The sequence below is a fragment of the Motacilla alba genome, chromosome 1A (genome assembly GCF_015832195.1).
Source record: "Motacilla alba alba isolate MOTALB_02 chromosome 1A, Motacilla_alba_V1.0_pri, whole genome shotgun sequence".
NCBI classification, from domain to species: Eukaryota; Metazoa; Chordata; class Aves; order Passeriformes; family Motacillidae; genus Motacilla; species Motacilla alba.
The window spans coordinates 23,401,204-23,425,172 of record NC_052031.1 but is presented as its reverse complement, the minus strand read 5'-3'; positions in this window follow the sequence as shown (position 1 = coordinate 23,425,172).

The window sequence follows — 23,969 nt, the reverse complement described above, 5'->3', positions numbered from 1 at the left end:
TAACATAAATAATTATGCAGGAAAACAGTTTTCTATGCCAAGAACCGGTGTAAACATTTTACGTTATACAGTGGTTACTTGCTTTGGTACTAGTTACTTGCTTTCTGAGGAAGATAAACTCAGAAATCATCCTGACATTTTTAAGTCTATGACAATGAATTTCAGTTATTTTACTACTTCTTTCCTGATTTTTCTCCAAAGCTTACCACAGAATTGTAGCACTCTCAAATGAGGTGCTCAAAAGTTTTGTGTTATTAGTTTCCTGAGAAGCAGGTGCTGGGCAGAGACATAAATGTGTCAATCTCAGAATAAAGTCACAGTTTTTCAAAAGTGCAGTTTTGGGCAGACAAATACAACATTTCCAAAAATCAAAATTAATATTCTTGTCATACTGCTTTTTATATTTAACTGTTGGGAAAAAAATGAAACTAATTCCTCAATTATGTCTTTTGAAAACAAGAGCACCAGGTTCGTCACAAACTACTAACGAAATCTTTTGGAACCTGCTTGCAGTAACCCTGGGAGAACCAACTCTTGCACAGTCTCCTTTCTACCTCTAATAATCTGACTTTGACTTTGAAGAGTCATGCAGAACAGCTTAGCATATTTTCAAGTCATCCACCCAGTTTTGAACAGCAATCCACTTTGCATTACCATAATCTGATCTCAGAACTAGGCGGCCATCTCAACGCAGTTTTCTTATGACTATCACTGATTTACAAAAATAGAAATGCACAATATAAAGATGAGATCTTTCATTTTCACTGTTCCTTATTTTATTTCCCACAGCATATTCCTCAATCCTTTCATTTATGAAGAGACTTGGATCTTCTAGTTCTCTGTTACATCTCTGCTTTTTCTCATTTATCATGTAGTTATTTCTCTCCTTATCTCCACAGCTTCTCAAGACTTCAGTATCTCATTAAAACAAAATTGAAGCTGTTAACCTCCCTCTTCTCAATAGTTTTTCAAGGTCTTTAAAGGACACAACAATGCAATCACATACCTATCAACTCTTAGAAACATGTAATAACTTTTTAGGAATGTTGACTATTTAAAACAGCAGCGGGCAATGCAATTCTTTTCTTATCTCCATCATGATCTAAACAGTACCAGAACATAAAGTATATTCTAGACTCTGGAACAGAGCTAGAAGAGGAATTTTGAAGTCAACACAAGTATGAAAACAAGACTGGGTTTACTTTGCCATTCAGCACAATGCCCAATAAGTGAAGGTTAATTTGAGAACTGTATTTGCAGAATACTCATAGAAAAGACTGTGGTGTAGATACCGTATTTCCATGGAGAGGATGCTAAGTTGCACCTTTCAGTGAACTGACAGCAAGACTGTGTGACTGGAAGGGACTAAGACATTCCTTCTCCACTACATTGTATAAGGCCCATTCTCAGGCTGTCCCTCTGTCAGGATGGACATACTCTGTGCTGGCTTGCTGATCAAATTGTAGAGATGCTGATGACCCAGTCCAAAGTCAGGCTGGTTTGAAGTATAATGTTTTGAGATGCTTTTTTCCAGGACTTCACATGATGGAGTTTTTGTCACCACTTTTTGCTGAGTTCTGCAAAGCTATGCAAAGTCTGTTTTGAGGTTTGGTCCCTACGTCTCCAGACAGAATTCACTACAGGAAAGAAAAGCATTCAACAGTCACTATGGGAGGAAAAAGCATCAGGCAGAGAGCAAATAGGACAAAGAAGAGATTGAGAAATTATCTTCCTAACAAAATACTGAAAGAAATATTAGAAATTAAGATCTATGAGAATTCAAAGGTTAAAAACAAAGTCAAGAATAATAGCCAGTGCAAATGTTTGAAGTATAAAAATGGAAAGTAAATTTAAATTACTTTGAATAAGATTGCATTTTCATTTAACAAAGGGAACTAAATGAGATGAGTATAACTTCCGTTTGGTAGGGCATTTTACACAAAGTGTTACAAAATTAGACTTAAAGAATTAAACAAAATGACACCTGTCCTGGTTTAGGGCAGATTTGGGAAGAAACCTCTGAATGAGGTCCTTCCAGAAAGCAAATTCAAGTGGCCTCTCCTCCAGCTGGTTCAGGAAAAGATTTCCTTGGAGAAAAGTGGAAAAAAACCTGTTTATTTAACAAGCAAAATATTTACAAGCATAAAAAATGAATAATATTTGACAACAAAAACCTCTCGCTGTTCTGAAGAGATAGCAAATTCAGGAAGTCCTTGTCCTGGGTTGTAGCTCAGCTCACTCAGTTTTTTATCAGTCCCTCTGGCACTGGATTGCAACGTCCAGGCTCTGGGGGGCCACAGGTCTGAGCTCCCAGTTTCTGGGTTGTCAGTACAGATCAGGTTTGAACAATTCCAAGAAAAAGAAACACCACAGTCCAGGGAACTTCTCTGCCTGAGCTAGATAAAAACCTCACTAAAAGCAAAAAGAGCTCTCTCCAGCTGTCTGTCCATGCTGCCAACAACACAGACCATGAGAAGGAATGCAGAGGAGCAAGTGCAATTTCTGAAAACAAACTCCGTGATTCTTCTTTCCCACTTCGCTCTCAGAACCAGTCTTAAAGGTGCAGAACATAATATTCAGCATAAACAGAACAAAGGACTGGGGATACAAGCATCATAAAGTCACCCCAGAACACCTCTACAACTTTCTGCTTGGCACAAGCCTCAGGCCAAGGCAGCTTTTAATACCCTGCCTAGGGTTAGGGTTATGCCTAGGGTTAGAGTTTCAAAAACCACAAAGCCCAGAGCTCCAGACACATGGCAGCTACAGAAAGTCATGCAATTTGAAACCACAGAACTGCCAAAACATGGCTCCCTCCACACTTTTCTACTTGGCACCAGCCTCAGCCCCATGCATCTTTTATTGCTCCGCCTAATCTAAAAGGACTCCCTGTTTTGGGCATGCTAAAGCATTTTGTACCAAACCTGTGCTGAGTACAAGGCATTGACTCTTCTTTGCCAGATGAGTGGCTTAATCAGTCATGTACATACTCAATTTCATTTTTTTCTGTCTTTGTAATGTTTGAATATTTAGCTTCAACCTCTTTGGAGTAGAATGGATGTTATCATTTTGTCTAGTATAGTAGATTAGATGTCTTTTCTTTTTCTTCCTTTTCTTTTTGGAAGTGAGAATTTAGTTTTATATACTTCAAAGACTTTCTCTAAGTGTATGACTTACATGTCTAAATCCAGAAGAGGCTACTGACTAAGAATCCCGGTCTCCAATAAGTTTGCAAATCTGCTAGAAGCCAACTTGTAGAAACATGCTGCTCTATTGTCTCTCATCCTACTCAGCTTGCTTGTGTTTTTGAGCCCCAGTTCTACATGTCCAGCTCTATCCTCGAATAACATCCAGATCTCAGGGGTTGAACTTGCAATATCAAACAATTTCTGCTCCTGAAGGTGACTGAACAAAGTTATCTTTGGGAGCAACCAGCTTTGGCACACTCAAGTGCTTTAGTGGAGCTGAGGAAAGGAAAGAAACATTTTATTGCTGTTCTTGCCAGACGTTAGTAAGTGAAACAAAATCACATGCAACTGTAGAGTAAGCTTTGGGAAAAAAAAAATCTGGTGAATTAATGTGGTTTATTTCATGAAACATTTCCCAAGAGTACCACTGCTTCTTTTTCCTGAAAGCAGGATGGAGGCTTGTTAATTGAACTCAATCTATTTAGTTTAGCTAAGAGAAGGTTAAAAGGTAACTTGATTATGCTATTTAAATAACTGTACAGGAAAGACATTTCTGGTGGTAGATGCCTTTTTAATCTAAGATGTAATCTAAGGTGTAATGAGATCCAGTGGTTAGTAGGTGAGGCTAGACAAATTTGAACTAGAAATAAATCAGAAATTTTAATAGTGAGAGTAATTGATCATTGGGAAGACTCAGCAAGGGATGAGGTGAATTCTTCATCATGTTAAGAAGTAAGATAGGATAAATTTCTTAAAAATATGGTGAAAGTCATACAGAGATTATTAATATAGAAATTGCCCACTGCAACTCCTTGCCCTGCATAATTTAAGAGGTCAGACAGGATCATCATTATGACACCTTTTATACTTAAAATACACGAATCAATAGATTGCAGAAGTCATTTGTTACATCTTTACTTCAGACCTCTTAATCCATGCAGTCACTATTTACATGTTGTAAAGAGAGCAGCCAAGACAGAAACTACTGCCCAAAATGAAAAGAGGATAACTCACAGAGCAGGAGGCTTTATGAAAGTGCAGATGTAAAGGTTCTGATCCTTGGATCTTCTGATCCATCCACAGGCTTTGACAATATCTTGATAGGTACTTAAAATCTCTGAATCATCCAATTCAGGTAAAAATATTAAGGCTTACATTGTTTTAAATTTAGGCTGAAATATCTGCCAGCTGCAATCTTTCCCCCCACTGCTAAGAAGACAAAATATACAGGGAATGATGACAACCCATGTGTGGGCTAGAAAAAAAGCATAGGCTGCCTTATCAGTATGTCTCCAGAAATGCAGAGATACTCTATCAGCACATCTTCATTTAGGCAGTCTACAGGGAGGCTGAAAATATCCTGACCTCTGTACAAGACATAGCCATTGCTGTATTGAACAGAAAGGGATATTACTGACAAGATACATTAGGTAATAATGTATTAGGTGATGTGACCATTTCTTATTTCATTTGTCCAGAAAAAGCCAGATTAATTATTTCAGCCGTTCTTCAAACGTGAGAAAAAGAACATATTTAAAATATGTTAATCTTTTTCCATTTCCAAACACTGAGTCCAAGGATTTATGCGAAAAGAAATGTAAGGGGAAAAAGGATAGATGAGTAAAGAGAAACAATAATATTGGAGAAAGACAATTTCTATATTGGAAATGTATTTAACATAAGGTCCTGCTAGGTATCTTGGTAAGGGTCAAACATTATTTATCCTTGTTGTCCATATCTATTAAAGCTGTTCAGTCTGGGATGTCTGGGATACCTTCTTCCTTTTCCTTTTAGCTCATATTAGTTTTCTAAGCTGAGCCATCCCTTAGAGTTATGTTGCTTCCGGAGCAAGAAGAGATGAGAATTGCACATATGCAGCCCTAGCATTTCAGGTCTCTTCACCAGTGATACAATTTTTTTTGTTCATGCAGCCCACCTGCCTCCATACCATTAATCCCTGCTCGTTATCTTCTTGCTACTAGCATTTTCAGAAAGAGAACAGCACCATGTAAGTTGTACAATAGTTGTACATAATGAATGTGCTGCTCAGAACAACAGAAAAAAATGTTATCACTTAAGAGAGCTACAGGTTATGGTGTTACTAAAATGCCAAATGTGACTCTCAGCTCTCTGCTTTTCACCAGCATGAGAGCAGTTCAGTCAGTTATTGCATCTGGCCATTTGGGGTTCTCATGCTGCTCAGAGCTAATCCCATCATTTGTTCATGGGATAGGTTATTTGAGAGATTTTCTAGGCTAAAGAGCTTACAATCTGGTTCATTGTGTTATTTTATTAGAAGAGACAAAGAGTTGCAGAACTGTACATTGCAGTGTATCACTCAACAGCTTTTCCATGTTGTGTGGGCAAGAGGGATATTTTCAGTAAGGTGCTCTACTACAACAAGAAAAATCATGATATTCTTAATGTCTGTACAGTTCTAAATTGTAATTTCACTTGCTCTGTAGAAGTGTCATATCCACATGATTATGCTTCCCATGTGTTCACAGTCTAGGTTTTTACTCTGCTGACAAGCATGTAGCTCTGCTGGCTCTTGATAGGAAAATAATGATGATGTGAAATAGATTTCATTCCTTCTTGTGAATTACTTATACAACAATTATTTATTAAAATCTATTTAAAGAAGATATCATTAGTTACAGCACACATTTAGAAACTAGCTTGGTTTTTGAACTCTCAAGTGAGTGACATGACTAATTATTTGACAAACACATATACCTCTTCTGGTTTTCATTTTTTAAGAGTTTATTTGTTATGGAATGTAGGTGCATCAGTGAAACACAAAAATCCCACAGAACCCCACAAGACTGCTTCAATAGAGGAAGTCTCTAATATAACAAACTGCAGAGACATCACTTTGATTATGTGAAAATTCCCTGCTGCATCTCAAAATTCTGATTTGAGGGATACCAGGATCTTCAGCCCAGCTGTTATGTCATCAGCCATTTTCTACAGCTGAGATGCTTTTCTTGGATAGTGGATGTGCATCAAAAAATGAGTAGACAGCCTTATGTGCCTTGAATATAGTCATTGATGATGATGAATTTCTGCTGTATCAGAGGTTTAGGGGACTGATTGGACCATTTTTCTGCAACAATCCTTTATATGAGATAATCTGGGAAATTACCTTTTTTTTTTGCTTACAGAACTAAAGGTAGCTATTTTGCCCCTAGAAATTGAAGAGCTTTTTTTTTTGCATCATCCTTGGATGTTACTGATAATTTTTTTTTTTTTGCTGCTAGATGATATTGAATGGATGCATTCATCATTCCTATAATTTTATCAGATTTATAATGGAAGAAATAAAGAACAGGATCTAATACTTGTCCTTTCAATGCTTTCTTGTTGCTTCTTGCTTCTTTTTCAATTAAAGCCAAACACAATTGAAAATTTAATTAATGAGTTAGTCAAAAAACCACATAGTGATATTTTCAGCACAGAAACGCTGGTTTTTGAAACTTTTTAATGTGTGTAAATAGCTTTCACTGCATAAGGGTAACAGGACATGAAAATATTTATATAGCTAACAGAAAACGTAATATGGAAAGTAAGTGAGAGCTCAGAGCATTTGTACTATAAAAAAGTGATAACTTCTAGATATATACAGTTTCTTAAGATAAACTTACAATGTTCAGATTCTCACCTTAAAATGTTCTTTTTTACTTTTAAGACAATCTCTCAGGTGTCGGTGTAATTTTATTAGCTGTCATTCGGGGCATGGCAGCCAGCCAGAGAAGCACTCAATAGTATTTTCTGTTCACCCTTGCAAAATGAAGAGCTGATATACATAAAGCTAGAAAATTAATCATTCATAGAATCTGTTTGCTCTGAATTTGCATGTTACTCTATAAATCCAAATGGTAAACAAAAATATCTGCTGTGTTTTGGACACTTTGTATCAGTATCTTTGCAATTGGCAATTTCTGTCTTCTGCCTTTGCAATAATTTTGTTTTTAAGACATTAACTTTCCTCTTAAGGATAATTTACTTCACAACTATCTTCTATTCTGAGAAACACAAAATTCTTACCTTAGTTAGTACCATTTAAAAGTACTATTCTTTCAAAAACATTATTTGTAAAGCCTGTAGTTATATTTGAATTTTAGTAATAACACTGCAAGCACTGATACATAGTGTCTTCTGGATCATTAAAACTACAAAATGATAAATATTCATTGCTGTGAGTATTTATTAAAGTAACATGTATGGTACTGGCTTCAAACAAAACTTGATTTCCAGTGAACATCAGAAATTTTTCAAGAAAGGATTTTTGTCAGTGTCTTTCTGGATTAAACTACTTACTATTTGAAGTAACCATCTCATTTTTATTCTAGTTTTTATTTTTGTACTTATTATTGCTTCATATACAGATGAGAAAAACTTCATTTTTTACACTATCACTGTTTAGCTTCCAAAGGTGTTACTCTAACAACACATTCAAGGAACATCTTTAAGAGACTGTGCTTCATCATTGCAGAGATTTCATACTTCAGGGAAAAACTGTCTTCTATAGGATTCCTGCAGGCCTTGACCTTGATCTTGACCTTGCAAGGCGCTTAATTTCTCAGTTTTCTTTCTGTAAAATTCTTATAATTGTGCTGCTTTTTCTTAGTCTGCTGGACATCTTTGTGACAACATTTGCATTCACAGTATTTACTGTTGTAAATATCATGCCCAGTATGAGAGGAGGTTTGGTTTTGACTGGGGCCTCAAAGGGTTTCTGCACTAAATGTACAAGAATAACCCTATATGTAGATATATGTAGACAGATAGACTAAAATTACATAGCTACTCAATTGTAAAATGCATTCTGTATGAATCCAGGACTTCATTACAGAAAATTTCTACTCATGGGTTTGGGTTCCTACCTCTTTGCTCTACCTTTTGAAATTCACCATTAGTCATGGTGACTAATAGCAGGGGGAAACACCTCCATACCATGCAATATTTATTGCACAGATACTGTCAGCTGTCCTCAGCAGACTCTGTGCCAAAACAACCATCTATACATGAAAGAAAATGCATGCATTAGAAGAAAGGGATGGATATAGAAGAGAAAGATCCATTTATCTGAAGGGACATTGAATGGAGAAGACCATCTACAGGTAAGGCAGGAGAATGGTTTAAGTTGGTTTTTTTTCACTGGGAAGTTTTTGAGACTAGTGCTTAATTTTTTTGGTTTTGATCCACTTGGGGCTTATGTCTTGGAGAAAGGTAGATTCACACTGCCCTATATTGTGGAGGATGAAACAACCTTTGTTTGACACAAGAGTTAAACCTTTCACTTTGTTCTGCAAAATTTCTAATTTAATTTGTTTTAAAGGCAGGCTATGATACCAGTGAGGATTGAATTAAAGATATGATTCCTATTTACAGCATGCTCCCTCTGGACATTGGCTTGATAATTTACATCAATGTCAAATTTTGTGCATGCACTCTGATTCCCAGAATATATAATTCTATCCCTTGAATAATGATAACATTGCCTGAATATAAGCTGGCTACTTTAGCTAAAAGTTATCACTACCATAAGTGGATCCAGGAACATTTTTCAGAAAAAATTACAGGTAAAGGTGTCCGTTTACATTTTTTTGTATCCCTTATTTTTAATTTATTTTAATTTCATGTCATTCATTTACGTAGTAATCATGATATACAGTAATTCATCATGTAATTTTTTGTGATTAAAAAGTTCTATACATATTTAGGGTGTAGTTTTGTATTTTGTGTGTTTCAACACATGGTACAATTTTTGATGGAAATGAATGGAATTTGAAGTTTCAAGATCAGGCAAATATGCACTTGCCTTTTCTAAAAGAAAGTCTCTGACTGTGATTAGTGTTTTATTTTTTACAAACCTAAAGAAAATTCAAAAGAAAATGCCCATGTATTCCTATATAAACATAAGTATAGCTGACATTTTAAATACCTTCCATAAAGTGTCCCTGTAAGTCATAAAGAAAACCAAGCAAAATGCTATTCTATTTAACATTTCAGGCATTTAACTACAATTCATGAATAAGTTCAAATTGCTGGCTCCTCACAAGAATTGTGCCTTATGAAACTGTATATTTTTATATAAAAGCCTTCTTTAAACATAAAATTAAAGTTCTTTACCTAGCATTCTGGTAGTCTGAGGGACAAGAAACATTTTGGAGTAAGGCAATGCACTCACAGTGTACATTAAGACAGTGTTAGATTTTATGAGCTTATAGCTTCCTGCAGATAGTGTGATTCATGTTCCATCTCAATCAAAAATTTTTCAAAATGGTAGATATATAAACAAGTCCAAGGTATTTTTTGTGTTTTCCAGAACGGGAAGAAAGAGGGAAGGAAGAAAAAAGTGTGAGTAAACATTAATCTAACTAAAAAAGGCAAAATCACTTGGATGAAAATTACTTGGGGTGACCTTCAGTTCAGCATATAATTAATGTCATCAAAGTTCAAGGCTTTTCCTTAATTGTCCTTTATAAAAGTAGAACAAATGCTGTCACCTGCATGCATCAAGTTGTCATAGGAGGACCTACAGAGTCAGTAAGTATATTAATAAATTACCATAATATTTTAGGAATTACCAAATATTAAATTATTTTATTAATTAAATAAAATAATTAAATTACCTCTATTTTGGGAAAATAAGGAAGCCATCCAAACAGTTGAATAGATTGAGTGCTGAGGTGGAATATTAAGGAAGGTTAGATCTGTTGAGCTTTCTGAATGACTACATTGATACAATTTTGTGTGTGCAAATGTACTCTTCCACAGTTGTTGGTCTAAAATTTGGTGTCTAGTCTAAGGTGATCCTGCAGAAGATAGAGAATGTATTTAATCTTGTATAACCTACACTTATCCCAAGCTCAATTTCACTTAAAGCATGCAATTAAATCCCCTTCAAGGGATTATTTCCATGTGTGTGAAATTGTTGCATATCCCTTGTTTATATCAGTCAGCATCAGTGCCACTACTGACAAATATTAGGACCTATTTGAGTCCTTGATTTTTTAAATTTCTTAACTGTGAGTTGGAAAGCTCTCCAGAAGTTGATTTTGGGGAAAACTTTTAGTGAAAATATTAGTGCGATGCACTGATTCTGTGCAGGACAGGGTTGATTTTTTTTCAGTGGTGGGTAGAAGTAAGGGGCTCTCACTTCCCGGGAGGAGGGTGTTCCTTTGGGTGGGGAGAAAACGTGGTAGGGAAGAGCCAATAGACTATTGTCACAGGCTTTCCAAATAAATAGTTTCATCTTATACCTTTTCTTATTAATGTATTGCTATTACTGTTCATCTTCTTATCTCTTTGCTGTTTTCAGTAAATTGTTCTTATCTCAACCCATGATCTTTGCCCTTTGTTCTTCCAGTTGGAGGGGGAAGGAGTGGCAGCATGGTTTTAGTGGAACTACTACATTGAATACCATTTGTAAACCATGACAAGCAGATATAGTAACAAGGAACAAAAAATCTATAATAACAAACATTTTCATTTTTTTAGAGGTAAAGTGAGATTATTCCTAGCCTCCTTGAGTATCTTCCTTATTCATTTATTGACAAACCTGTAAGTTGTGGTAGATGCCCATTCAAAAGGTACTTATGCAATTCCAGTTTAAATGTAGGAGAAGGTCTAATAAATATGAATGCCAAATAATAAATCATGAAGACCAGGAAGAAGAAAGGAGGTTATTGTGACTGGAGGGGGCTGTGTGAACATCTGGGAGCTGTTCAAGCACGTTGTTACAGCTGACGTCACTAGATGGCAATGTTACATATGTTACATACATAATGCTTTCCCTTAGAATGCAAGGGTTCTGTCTCTGAAGTAATGCTATACTGTTGCTACTGCTGCTGTGCAATTGTTTTTGAAAAGTACCCAAGTCTGCTTTTTTCCAAGCACTTTAATTTCTGTATTTGGTAATGAAAAGCAAGCATGATTTGTCAGCTAATATTTCTGGAGAAATGCAGTTTTGACTGCTTTTTAGGGTTGGTTTCATTTCATACATGTGTAGGGTGTGAGGGAAGCACATCCAGTCAAATTTCTTCTTAGCTGGATAAACTGGTTTATGAGAATTCTGCTACCACATTGCAGGGGACCAGTGAGGGTGTCAGAGGCAAGATACTATTTTGAAGACAACAGCATTACCTATCTCCTTATCTCTCAGCCTGTCACTTACCCATGAATGAGACCAGATTCCTCCCAGTTGGGTTGCCAGAAGCACTATTACTGCACAGTCAGTCATCCCTCCCATTTTCCCTGTGGTGAACAGAAAGTGAAGTACCTCCAGAGAGTGAATTACACCATTGATGGGCTCTCAAAATGCCTTTTTAGCTCTTTGGCTATACAAAGATTGTCTAAAGAGTATGATCCTAACCAAAGCATTTCACAGAGGTGCACAAGGGTGATTCTGGGCTAAAATAACTACATTTTTGTAGTGTATACTTTTAAAAATTATTTAATTTTCAATTCCGTTTTGGTTACCAGACAGGCTTTTTAGGGATAAATAGAATAAAGATTGGGAGATTATGGGGACAAGAAGGAATGCAACACTACAGAAAAAACAAGATGAAAGATCAGTGAGAAAGCAAAAAGCTGAAGTAGCCTGAAGTCCGTGAATACATAAGAGAAGCAGAAGGCAAACTGCTGCAATGATTCTAGCAATGTTCTGTGTTTGAGCTCTTCCTTTGCTATAAGCAGTAATGATTATTTCTTTACTTTAGTCTAAATTTTTCAAGAGCCAACAGAAAACAGACAGGAAAAAATTAAACAGAAAAAGTATATGCATGGGAACTTATGGAGAATGATAGATCACTGAAGCACTATTATCAGAATGACATATCTATATTGATAGAATATCAAGAAGGAATAAATTGAAGTAAATACATTCCATAATAGAATAACTGAACTCAGCTTCCTCCCAGAGGAATGAGGGATGTCTGTGTCTCTTAGTTGAGCTAACTACAAGTCTTGTGCAGCCAATACAAATTCAGGGCCATGCTGGACAGGTGTTGGCACCTTTGAGAACACATTTTACATGTATTAGACAGCTGTAGCTTGCAAGCAGACTTTCTTGTTCCTGGGTCCTGTGACAGCAGAAACCAGACTAGTGCAAAGCCTGTGAGAATTTGAAGTCCATAGAGATGAAAAGACAGAGAATATTGTTATGTAGACAGATGTCGTATCATGAGCAAAACAACAAGAACATCTGAATCTCATTTATTCTTCTTTGACTATGTGGATGAATAACTTTCTGTGAGTCATTTACCTGCTCCTTTTGTTAAGTAGTTAGCCTTCTCTTAAATTATAAAATTAAGCCATTTATCTATTGCTTAGTTCTGCCTAACATTAAGACCTCGTCGCATGATGGGAATATTCAGATCCCATCATCTTGGGAATTCAGGATGTCACTGGCCTTACACAATCAAACCATAAGTTACTGTTCATCTATTGACTGAGTGTCCACTTAGTGACACATTAAAGAAGTTGATTAGGTGTTTCCATAATGGGCTGCAATTCAGATGTAAGGAAATTCACATTTGGAGCAACTTAATATTGCACTCAGTTTCTGTAGACCAACATAGGGACTTGAGTAACATGCTATTTTCAAAGTGTGTTTCTGTCATTACAATGAAATGAAGGTAGGAAATGAATAGAGATATTTAAAGGACTGATGTAAGATTGTAGCCTAATGGTATTCCAGTGTCTGGTGATATTCACATCGTGTCTTAAACCTTATGTATTTCTATATAGTGTCTGAAAAATAAGCTTTAAAAAATCCATGTTTCCATGTGATGGTAAGACAAAAAACCCTGTTTAGTTTTTGGCAGATTATGACTAAGTAAAAATGGAGGTAGACAAATTACAAACACTGGAGTCTATGACAGCTTCATAAATAAGTCTACAGTGTTAATCAAATGACTACTGCATTTTGCCTTCATAGAGAAGTACATGAATTTAAGGTATATGATAGGTTGTACATAAGCAAATTTGTAAAAAAAGAGCTCTGCCTATATACAAAATTAACAAGAAAACACTGCAGCATTTCTATTTAATGCTATGATTTAATAGGTGCTTGAAATTATTTCAACTGAATTGTGAAAACATGGTTTCATATCTGGCATATTTTAATGGCCTCATGATATAAATTAGCCTAGGGGGATTCCTAAAAACTATTGAATTTTTGTGGCTGCTTTGCATTTTAGATCTCCACTTAATGATTGAAATGCGCTAGTTACAGTATTAAATAAGCAATAAAGTTCAGAATCTGTTGGAACTTCCATTAATTCTCTGACTGCTGTTGCTCTAGCCCTCTGAAAAGCTCACTGTAACAGCTGAAATTTTCCATGCTTGGTCTTTTTCCCCCTCTGTCATACTTTTGGAAGTTTATAGAAAAAAGAAGTTTAAAATAACAAGATAGTGTAGCTTAAAATTTTAAAAGCTGAAACACATTGAGACTAAGAAATGGCAGATTCACTGCAAACATTTCAGTTATTTCAGAAAAACTATGAATGGTATCTATGTGTCTGAACACATAGATAAATATCAATATATAATTTACAATATGTATATTATTCTAAAGGTCTACTTTTTACGGATTACAATGATCTTTGTGATTCTGAGTAACTGGTTTGGAATGTTAAGAGCGGCAAACTTTACAGCTACAGCTACCTAGCTGAGCATGATAATACCTCTATGTATCCACAGCTAATTATACTTCAACTGCAAACTGGTACAGAGATAGATTATTTTAGCAGCAAATCCTACTTTTCAGTTGTTCCACCTATCCTCTCAGAAACTTTTAGGCTCCAGCCCTGCCGTACAGTCCCACTGCTTTTGTCTGGCTTGCTGCCAAATACAGATAGTTCTTCTGACTACAAGAGCAAAAGCTTGGACTACAGGGCTAAATTCTTCTTTGGCTCATGCTGTGTGCAAATACACTTAGCTACATATATTGTCAGCATCTCTCTTTGTAATGTGAAAGCAGAGATTTCCTGAAACATTTTGTGTTTGATTACTCTGTCAGTGCCCCAGGAAAGCCAAGAACCATCCTTTCAGTGTCCTGTTATGGAAACTCTCCACAGAGAAATCTGCTGAATCGGAGAGCAGTTTGGCTGACTTGTTAAGGGACACAGACCAACAGAGTAAGAGATACCCCTTTTGGCTCTCCCCACTTCTATCTGAGTATGTTTCCTGCTGCCAGCAAGTGCCAAAGCCCTTGAAGGACTCATAATTTACAGAATAAATTTCTTTTTAATCAATAAAACTCTTTATTAATAACGCTGTGACAGGTTGAGGTTCAAAGATCGCTAGTGCAGTATCTAACTCCACAAACATATTTAAAGCAATACACAGACATACTCTAATCACTAATATTCATCATACATGAGTATGGGTCTTAAACAATAGGTGTCCTGATGGTGACAGGTCCAGACTGTCAATCAATCCCAGAAATTAGGATAAAGTCTTCTCTAACTTCTCCCCATTCTTAACTTATTTTTATACTATTTCTTTATCTTTATGAGGCGCTTCAGTGGCTTTATTCATGCATCATATTTAGTGATGGGCAATTGTATCTTGGAGGTGGGTAACTTTGGGATGGAGGTGCGCATCTTACATCTGAGGTAACTTTGGGATGGAGATATGTATCCATCTTACATCTGAGGAAAGTGATTTTGCCGCAGTTGCTGCTGCAACAGCAAGACATGTCCTTTATCCCTTGGTGTAGAGCTGTTATTTTATAGTTATAATTTATATGATGAAAAATTGTACCTATTTTGACCTTATGCAAAAAGCCTTTAAGAAGTTTAATCTGTTTTTTTTCCATTTTGAACTAATATTTCTCTGCTTCATTTCTTACCAAAAGTCAAAAATTGGTATAAATTGACAGATACTTAGGTCTGCTTGCTTTACGTATATTAATAATCAATATTATTATTGTAAAACTGTATTAATAATCAATAACAGTCTGAGGTAAATCTTTTCGTGCCAAGGAATTGTAATTTGAGAGTGAGAAACCTGGTACTGTATGCTGAAATGTTTTGTGTTCTTTTGCTTTGTTTATATTCTTTTTTAATAGTTTAATTATAAAAACAGACAATAAGCTGATTCAGTGCTATGGCAAAGATTTACTCAGACAAGTCTTGCTTATGGAGGAAACTGTTGACCCCAAAACATCCTTTTCATGGGAAAATTACTGTGGAAAGATAGTTTATTGTTGTACCCAAGTACATGTATGTTAGAGGAGACCTAGTGAGTTAGGTCAGATTTGAGCGTCTCTAACAGCATTATTGTGTGTAATGGGAGCTTTAGTGAAACAGGATGTGTTCTCGTGATATCCAATGAAACAAAGTGGAAGTTCAGGATCTGAATGTGGTATGCTAAAATTAATTATTTTACCCTTTTCTTCATCATTCAGAGAATGGACAGCTTGAACTCTGGCTGCAATGAAGTAGCATTTGCTTTCTCTACTTGGCAGATGTCAACTGCACCGCAGTGATGAAGATAGCGGTGAGATCACATTGAAAGAGATGCCAACAATATAACCAACAATGTGCTTGAATCAAACTGCATCTATGGGGAAATAAACAATCTAAATAAAAAAGTAGAATAAAAATGTTACAAAGGATGTTACAAAAGAGATATTTTTCTAGGATAAGTGAGACATTTCATTGAAAATTCAAGCTGTCAGACATAATGAATATTTGTATGTTTCTGGACAAGGCCACAAACATACTAACTACTATCTTGTCTTGTCTTTCATAAAGTTCACAGGATCATCCCAAAGAGACACTTTTTATTGATGTCTTGCAAGGCACATTTCAATGTTCCTGCAATTGATAGAAGCTAGCAGTGCTGAAAACAGAAAAGAAAGTGTTGTGCCTTACAAATCAGTGAAAAACTCTTCCCTGCCCCAAGAAACTGGGGGCCATATGAGCAAGAAAGTAAAGGATCAAGTTCTTCAAGTGAGTGCTTCAGAATTAGAATGAAAAGTTAATTTTATAGAGACAACTATAACTAAATTTTTTTCTTTTCAGGATTTCCTGTTTGAAGCCAAGGTGATGTCTATTGTAACTGTTCCTTCAGTATTTAATTTTTATATTATTGTGTGAAGCAATTTTCAGGAATATGATCTGTACTAATCATTGCCATCTGATTTGACATCTCTTACATTGTCAGTTAGATAATGTTATTGTGAAACTTGGCATGGAAATGACTTGGATGACTGGATGCTATATTAAATTCAATTGGAGTTAAATAGGCTATTAATCAACACTTGGTGACTATTCAGCCTGAAGTTCTCCTTAGTGAATAGTTTTGAAAAATGTTACGGCGATACAAATAGAAGTGATTTCACTTTTTAACTAACCTTGATAATATTGGTACAATTTTGTTATTGCTATTAGTTCAATATTAGTTCAAGTGTTTTTTATAAGCAAGTCATATAAGGATATTTCATTCATGATACTGAGAGAGAGTCTGTCTTTTGATTTTCATAAAGGCTCCTACTACAGGTTTACATACCTGTATTTAATAGAAGAGCGTAGACTTTTATGGATTCTGTGTTTATGTTTTCTAATTTATATTGTTCTTTATTGTTGTATCCAGAGACAAATACAGAAAACTGCAGCTAGAGTCTCAGTGAGTTTGAATTTATAAAGATTTACTTCCTGCATGTGGGAACATCTATATTGAGGTGAGCAAGTTTAAAGATTATTTTAAAATATTTTTGTTGCCTTCACAAGTTTTATTAGCAATCAAATATTTAATAGATTTGTTTCTCTAACTCATCTTCAGTTATATATATGATCACACAACAGAATCCTGGAATGTCTACAGAAGCAATATGACCCTCTGTCTATATAGTGTAGTAAAGGTCAATAGTTCATGACATAGTCTTGCAAGTCTTAAGCTTTTCATATTTTATGGATTAAATTAAATTTACATTTCACTTCTGCAAATAGATAATTTAAAAGTGGAAGCTAATAAAAAATTAAAATAAATTATCATTGACTTGAATGTTGGCTTCTAAGTGTCTAACATGCAGATTATATTTCATGGAGGTGAGTTCAGCCCTGTCTTGATGTGTAGACAGCTAATGTTGTCTCAGATTAGCCATTCAGATTCTAAAACACAAACCTCTGGATGTTTTGGAAAATGTAGTTCTGAGATTTTAAAAAATGGCAAATTTCTTTGTGTACTAATTTTTATAGAATGACCTCTATGCTGAGAATTTCATAAAAATGCTCTGCATTACTAGTGAAAGTAGCTTCCCTGATACCTAGTGAGGTGCTCAACTGAGTGATAGCCGGGGTTTAAAGTATTTCTTACAAATATAACTATATTCAGGAATATGTATCCAAAAATATTGGAAATTTTACCTACATAAAAACTAACAACAAATATTCTTCCTTTCAAAACAAGTTAGTGGATAATTTGTTAAAAAAATTCTTATTGCAAATTCACACATGCAAATAAATAAGAATCTCATATATCTTCACAATGCTTGGGAAGACATGTTCTTAGACAAAAACTTGTCTATATTTCAATTTGGGATCTAAGATGTTAGGAAAGCTAAGGTGGGAGGAAACTTATGAATGATAAAGTCTAAAAGTCTTGTTCAGCAAATCTCACTAAAATATAGTCAATTTAGAATGCCGTTCTACTGGCTTTAGTAGAAGGTTTGAAAAATCTGATTTATCCTTTAAAAAGCTTCTGCTAGGCTTATATGTATGTATATAATGACCTTTCCCTGAATATTAAAAGAACTCAAAAGTATTAAACTGTTTGTGGCTATTCTGACTTCTGTACTAAGTATCCTAATTATGACAAAAAATGTGATCCTACTATTGGCTTTTGGACTCTAAACTTTCTAAGGAGGAAATTTGTCATTATATGTTTTCTCACTGGGGCCTTAGTTCCTCATTTTAAAACTCTAGCTGTAAATTAAATAAAAGTAATAAATAATATATGTTCCTATACTCTCTTTCCACAGTTTCATGAACAAAACCATGTAATGGTAAAATCTATTCATTTTGGAATGCTGTGCAACTAAAAGTGCTTTTAAAATTAAACGTCTTCTACAGTATCATCTATTTAGCATTTTTTCATTATTGTCTTATTGTACTATATGTTGAGGAGACTAAAAGTCAACTGGAATCACAGTTTTTAAAAGCTGCCTGGTGTTTCAAGTTATTATTTCCACCACCACCCGCCCCTGCCCCCAGCAAAGAATACAAAGTAATATACTCAAAGCCTATTAATTTCATTACCTTCTTACTGAAAACCCGTCTTTTAAAGATTTTTTGCTTGCAGACTTTCCATTTAGGATATGGAAAATTATGGTTGGTGCAAAAATACCAAAGTTTTATTCATTTGGAGTGGTATTCACCTCATATAATAATACCTATAAATATGTATGTTTGCTTATAAATGTCTAAATGTGAGATATATGGCTTATATATTCCTTTTTCTTTGCTCCTGGATGCCATATTTAATTTGGGTTTTACTTGCTGGTCAGGTGAAACTGCTGTGGGTGACGGCATAATAGAGACTTGTAGAAATGAATTTTTAGTTAAAAAAAATTGCTAAATTCATGAAGCGTAGTGATAAGGAGAAGTTGAAAGTTTAGAAATATCTGAATCATAATTTAGCGGTGAATCTTTAAAATTATAATTTTGGTTTCGTTTTGATTTTTTTATTTTGATTTTGTTCCTACATAATAAGACTCCTACTTTTCCAGGAAGTATTGAAATTTTATTAAACATACTTCCAAATATTTTAGACTACTGCATGATGCTTTTTTTCAGGAGCTATTTATATTTTTTATCGGGTTTCATTTTTCTCTTGCTGTTAGTACATACACTGAAAATGTGACAGTGAGAGTACACATAAATTATTCTAGTTGATCAGATCAAGCCCCCTCCAAGCAAAGCTACTATTTGATGTTTTGTTAAAAACAAAGGAAACAAACAAACAAATACCCCAAAACAATGAGAAACAGGTTAAATACTAATTACTAACTTTTTTAATATAAACTTCCATTTTCTGGCAATCAGGAAGTTGAGGATTTTTGAAGACAAATTTTCTTCTCCAGGAATGTGTTAGATCTTCATTGGTGCTTCTATTGGTACCATTAGGACCCTACCATTAATGCAGAAAAAAAATATTACACTCCATGTCAGTTCTTCTGGAAGGTATCTCAGGATGTGAACTCCAGTCGGACTTAAATGAAAAAATTCCAGAGCATTTATTTCAGCTCTGTAAGTGTTAGATATTCCTGCAAGTTTCTTAGTTTTACTGAAACCAAGGAAATGAAAATTTGCTTCTTTCAGAATAAAATGCTTAGTGTATTTTCATTTGAGTAAGTGGCTAAAGGCAAACAGTTGTCATTCAGTGGCAAAGGACAAAAAGGTAAGACAACCACTTAACAAGAACAGATGTCATATTTTGTGAGATCCAATTTAAGCAGAGAGACACTCTAAAGATTGCTTACCTACTCCTCTTTTATTTCTTGCCGAAGCAGAAAGCAACAATGTTTTTCTGCTTCTCTTTTATATTGCTAGTTTTTATTATTAGATTGTTTTATCAACTTCTAAGCAACATTGAGAAATGATAAATTGAAGAAAATACATTTGTTAATTGAGGAAATTACTCTGAAAAAGTAATATGAAAATGATTGTGAAAAGTCATGCATATATGTTTTTGTGGATACTAATCTTCATTAAATAATAATTCCCACTTTTCATTTTGTACTAAAAAGGCAATTTATTTATGATATCTAAATGAGAAAATGACGTTCACATGAATAAAGTATTTTATTGTTTTTCTCTTTGACTTGGAAAGGAAAATAATGATGAAAAGTCAATTGCCATGAATTGCCAATTTTTATCAGAGATAGATGAAACTGGTGACTGCAAGTTGCAAATGCTTTGAGTAAAAAGCAAATAGAATACTGGCTTTTTATCACTGGTTGGGTGACAGGTGCCTTGCATATTGAAGGACAGATGTGCTTTTCTAACTGAAAAATTCCCCCTTTCAGATCAACAGCTTGCAATCTTTTATTACTGAAATATGATCATGTATGTTTTATTTCCAAAATGTTTTCAACAATTCTCAAGGTCTCCTGAGGAATCTCTGGCTAAAACAATGTAAAACAATATAATACTACTGGGTATCATTCTTTCATTGACAGTGATCAACAGTGTTAAATATTACATGTTAAAATCCCAGATTTGGTGTCATCTGTGTTTGCATCACAGTCTGATCTATCAGTCTGCATGCAGGTGAGCTTTCTACTCAATTATATTGAGTAGAATATTATTATTATTATTATTATTATTATTATTATTATTATTATTATTATTATTATTATTATTATTATTATTATTATTTCTACTACAATAATCTAGCATAATGCCAGCCTAAAGTTTGTGAGCAAATATATTCTGTCATGAAAGCCAGGTACACCTGAGAAATTGGTTGTGCTTTACATTGGAATAACTTTCAGAGTAGAGCAAGAGAGGAAATTCTCTGAATTCTCTTCTGAATTCAGTGGATTTCTCATTACAAAATAAGTTTGAATTATCTTCACGTGGGCAGGAGGATTATGGCAATTTCATATAGAAATAGAATCATAAACTGGGTTGGGTTAGGGGGACCTCTTGACAGGCCCTAGTAAAATGTTCTCTCTCCTTCTTAAAACCTCCCTTTGTATATTGAAAAGTTGATCTAAGTTCCCCTTGCAGCTCTCTCTTCCCTAGGTTCAACAACCTCAACTCATTCTGTTTTCACAGGAGAGTTGCTCCAACCTTCTGACCATTTTTGTGGCCCTTCTCTGGATCCACTCTAGCAGGTCCATTCATGTCTTCCAGGTACTGTGGATCCCAGAGCTGGATGCTGCACTCCAGGTGAGATCTTAGAAGAGTGGAGTAGAGGGGACAATCACACTGCTGGACGCAGGTCTAATGAGGTTGGCTTTCTGTTCTGAAGGTGCCCATTGCCAGATCATGCCCAAATTTTCCTCCACCAGTATGCCCAAGTCCTTCTCCTCAGGGTAGTTCTCAACCCATTCATCCCCTCGTTGAATTTCATGAGATCCATATGTGCCCATTCCTCAAGGCTGCCAAGATCATCCTGGATGGAAACCCTTTCCTCAAGAATATCAACTGCACCTTTCAGCATTGTGTCATCTGCAAACTTGCTGACTCAGGCGCATTACCTAAGTTAGAGGTGAAGATACTAAATAGCTTTGGTCCCAGTATGCACCCTTGAGGGAGACCACTCATTACTAATTTCAACTTGGACATTAAGCCGTTGACTAGAACTCTTTAGGCACAGCCATCCAGTTGATTCCTTATTCATCTCACAGTCCATCTTTCAAACACTTCTCTCCAGTTTAGCAGTTGGGATCCTGTCAGGGATTGTATAAAAGGACTTGCAGAAATGCAGGTAGATGACATTTGTAGTTCTTCCTTTGTTCACTGAAGCACCCACTTTGTTGTAGAAGGCCTCTAGGTTAGTCAGGTATGATTTTCCCTTGGCTCTCTAATCACCCCCCTCTCTCTCATATGTTTCAATATGAGAAATCTGATACATGATTTTACCAGGCAAGGAGGTGAGGTTTGCCAGTGTCATGTCCATGGCAGTAAAACATGGACATACAATTTTTGATGTCAATAAAACATGAGCTGGATGGCTTAAGTAAGTTGGAGGAAACATGAGTGATGGTTTAAATTTAAGTTTACTTCAAATCTGTTTATAAATCTGCTGCCTTTCTAGCTTTAAGGAAAAAAGCCAGTGAGACAGAGAATTTAAGTAACTTGAATAGCAGGTACTAATTAATTAGAAAGCTGTTTTTGAGCATATGGGCTTTGTCTTTGTTTATGAGCATGTGAAAAAATATTTTATGGTGCTGCATAAGTAAATGGGAAGCAAAATGTTAAGGACATTGTGATGAATTTGGAGGACCAGATGCAGTCTTTGTCTTACTCTGTTGCTTTGTTGTTACCATATTGCTATACTTCCCTTAAGCTACCACTTAATAAGATGAACAATCACATGGCGGTTGTTTGGTAGGTTAAAATCAGGCCAATGCCTTGAGAATAGGAAACATCCTAGTGCTCAAGGTATTGTCTTATGAGACAGGTAATATAAAAGATCCTGGAAGTATTGCACAACAGGCTCCTCACTTTTGTTGCCAAACAAAGCATGGAATAATAACATGGAAGGGTCCACTTTTGGTCACATTTGTGTTTACTAAATATGATTCAAGCCCATGACATGTAAAAGTAACATTTGTACATCTAAAAGTATTTGCAATGTATTCTGCCAGCCCTAATAGTTGGGGGGTTTTAGTTTGTTTGGTTTATCTCTGCAATTAAGGGTTGATGCTGCTAATATTGCTACTACTACTTCTTCTAATACTACTATTAGTAAACTATTAGGTTTTGACCATAGTTCACTAATTGAGAAAAGATTTGGAGATTCTCAATTCAAAAATAGCTATCAACACTTGCCTCCTACTTGTTAGTAGATGTGCCTAAATTCTAGTGATAACATTTTATTTTTCTCAGGATTCAGAATCTAAACCTGTCAGAGCTAATCACCCAGTTCAATCATTAACTATGAATTACTTAGATGTGAAAGAGATTAGCAGAACCAAATCAACATGAACAGCACATGAAAGGGCATCTTATTGATTTCAAACTGCAGAATCAATTATTCAAATCTTGCTCTCATGAAAATCAATAATGGGCTTTTTTTCTGACTGTAGATGGAAATGGAAGTCCATATTGTAATAATTCCTTTTTTCTGTACTTTTGCTTTTGTGGATGTCACAGTTTCGTAATTGCAGAAGTCTGTGTTCCATATTTTTTATTATACATTAATTATTAATTTTCAGCTCTCAGAAGGGCAAAACAAAACTAATTGTGGCATTATAAACTAGATAAAAAAGGACAGCTATTGCAAGTGTGTCATTATTATCAGAAAGTTATTGTGGGCCATTTGGGATGCAGTCCAAAATTTCTTCTTCCCAATTATAATGAAAGCTTATACATCTTCTATTTATGGTATTCTTTATTATGAGAATAAGGGGGTGCAGTTTTAGTAAGTGTTAGAGAATACAAAAGACAGTGGTCTAATATCTCTGTTAGTGGGTTTAGCTGTTCACACATAGAATAGTTCAGCATTCCACAGACATCAACAGGTAAACTTACTTTGAAAATTTCATGAGGTATTGATTTCATTTCTTTGACAAAAGATGAGAACACAGCATGTCACAAGAGGAATCTGTCCTTGTGACAATGCTTGCAACAAGAACAGAAATCTAAACTTGCAGTCCACACCATTTTCTAAAGACAAGAATATTCTGGTTTCACTACTTTTTGTTCTTTACTTTCCCTTTTATATAAAATCTTGTGTTGCAGCAAGCCAACTTGGTTCTTAAGTCATCTAGATGAGTCATTTTCAGATAGTGGGAATCCAAATATGGTAAGAGATGATCTGACCCTATTTTTCTTATTGAATATGTCAAATAGGTTACTTTGTCTCTCTGATTCTCCCCTTCCATTTCTCCAGTAAAGCATCATCATAACCATTGTAATGAATCGTCATTAGACTGAAAATCAATGGATATAGTTAGTATTTATATAAGTGCATACACACACACACGTATATGTAAATATATATATATTATTTATTCTTCTATCTTCTATATTCTGCTTACTTTTCCTATTTGATGTTTTCTCTGGATAAGCATAGAGCACCCTATGAGTG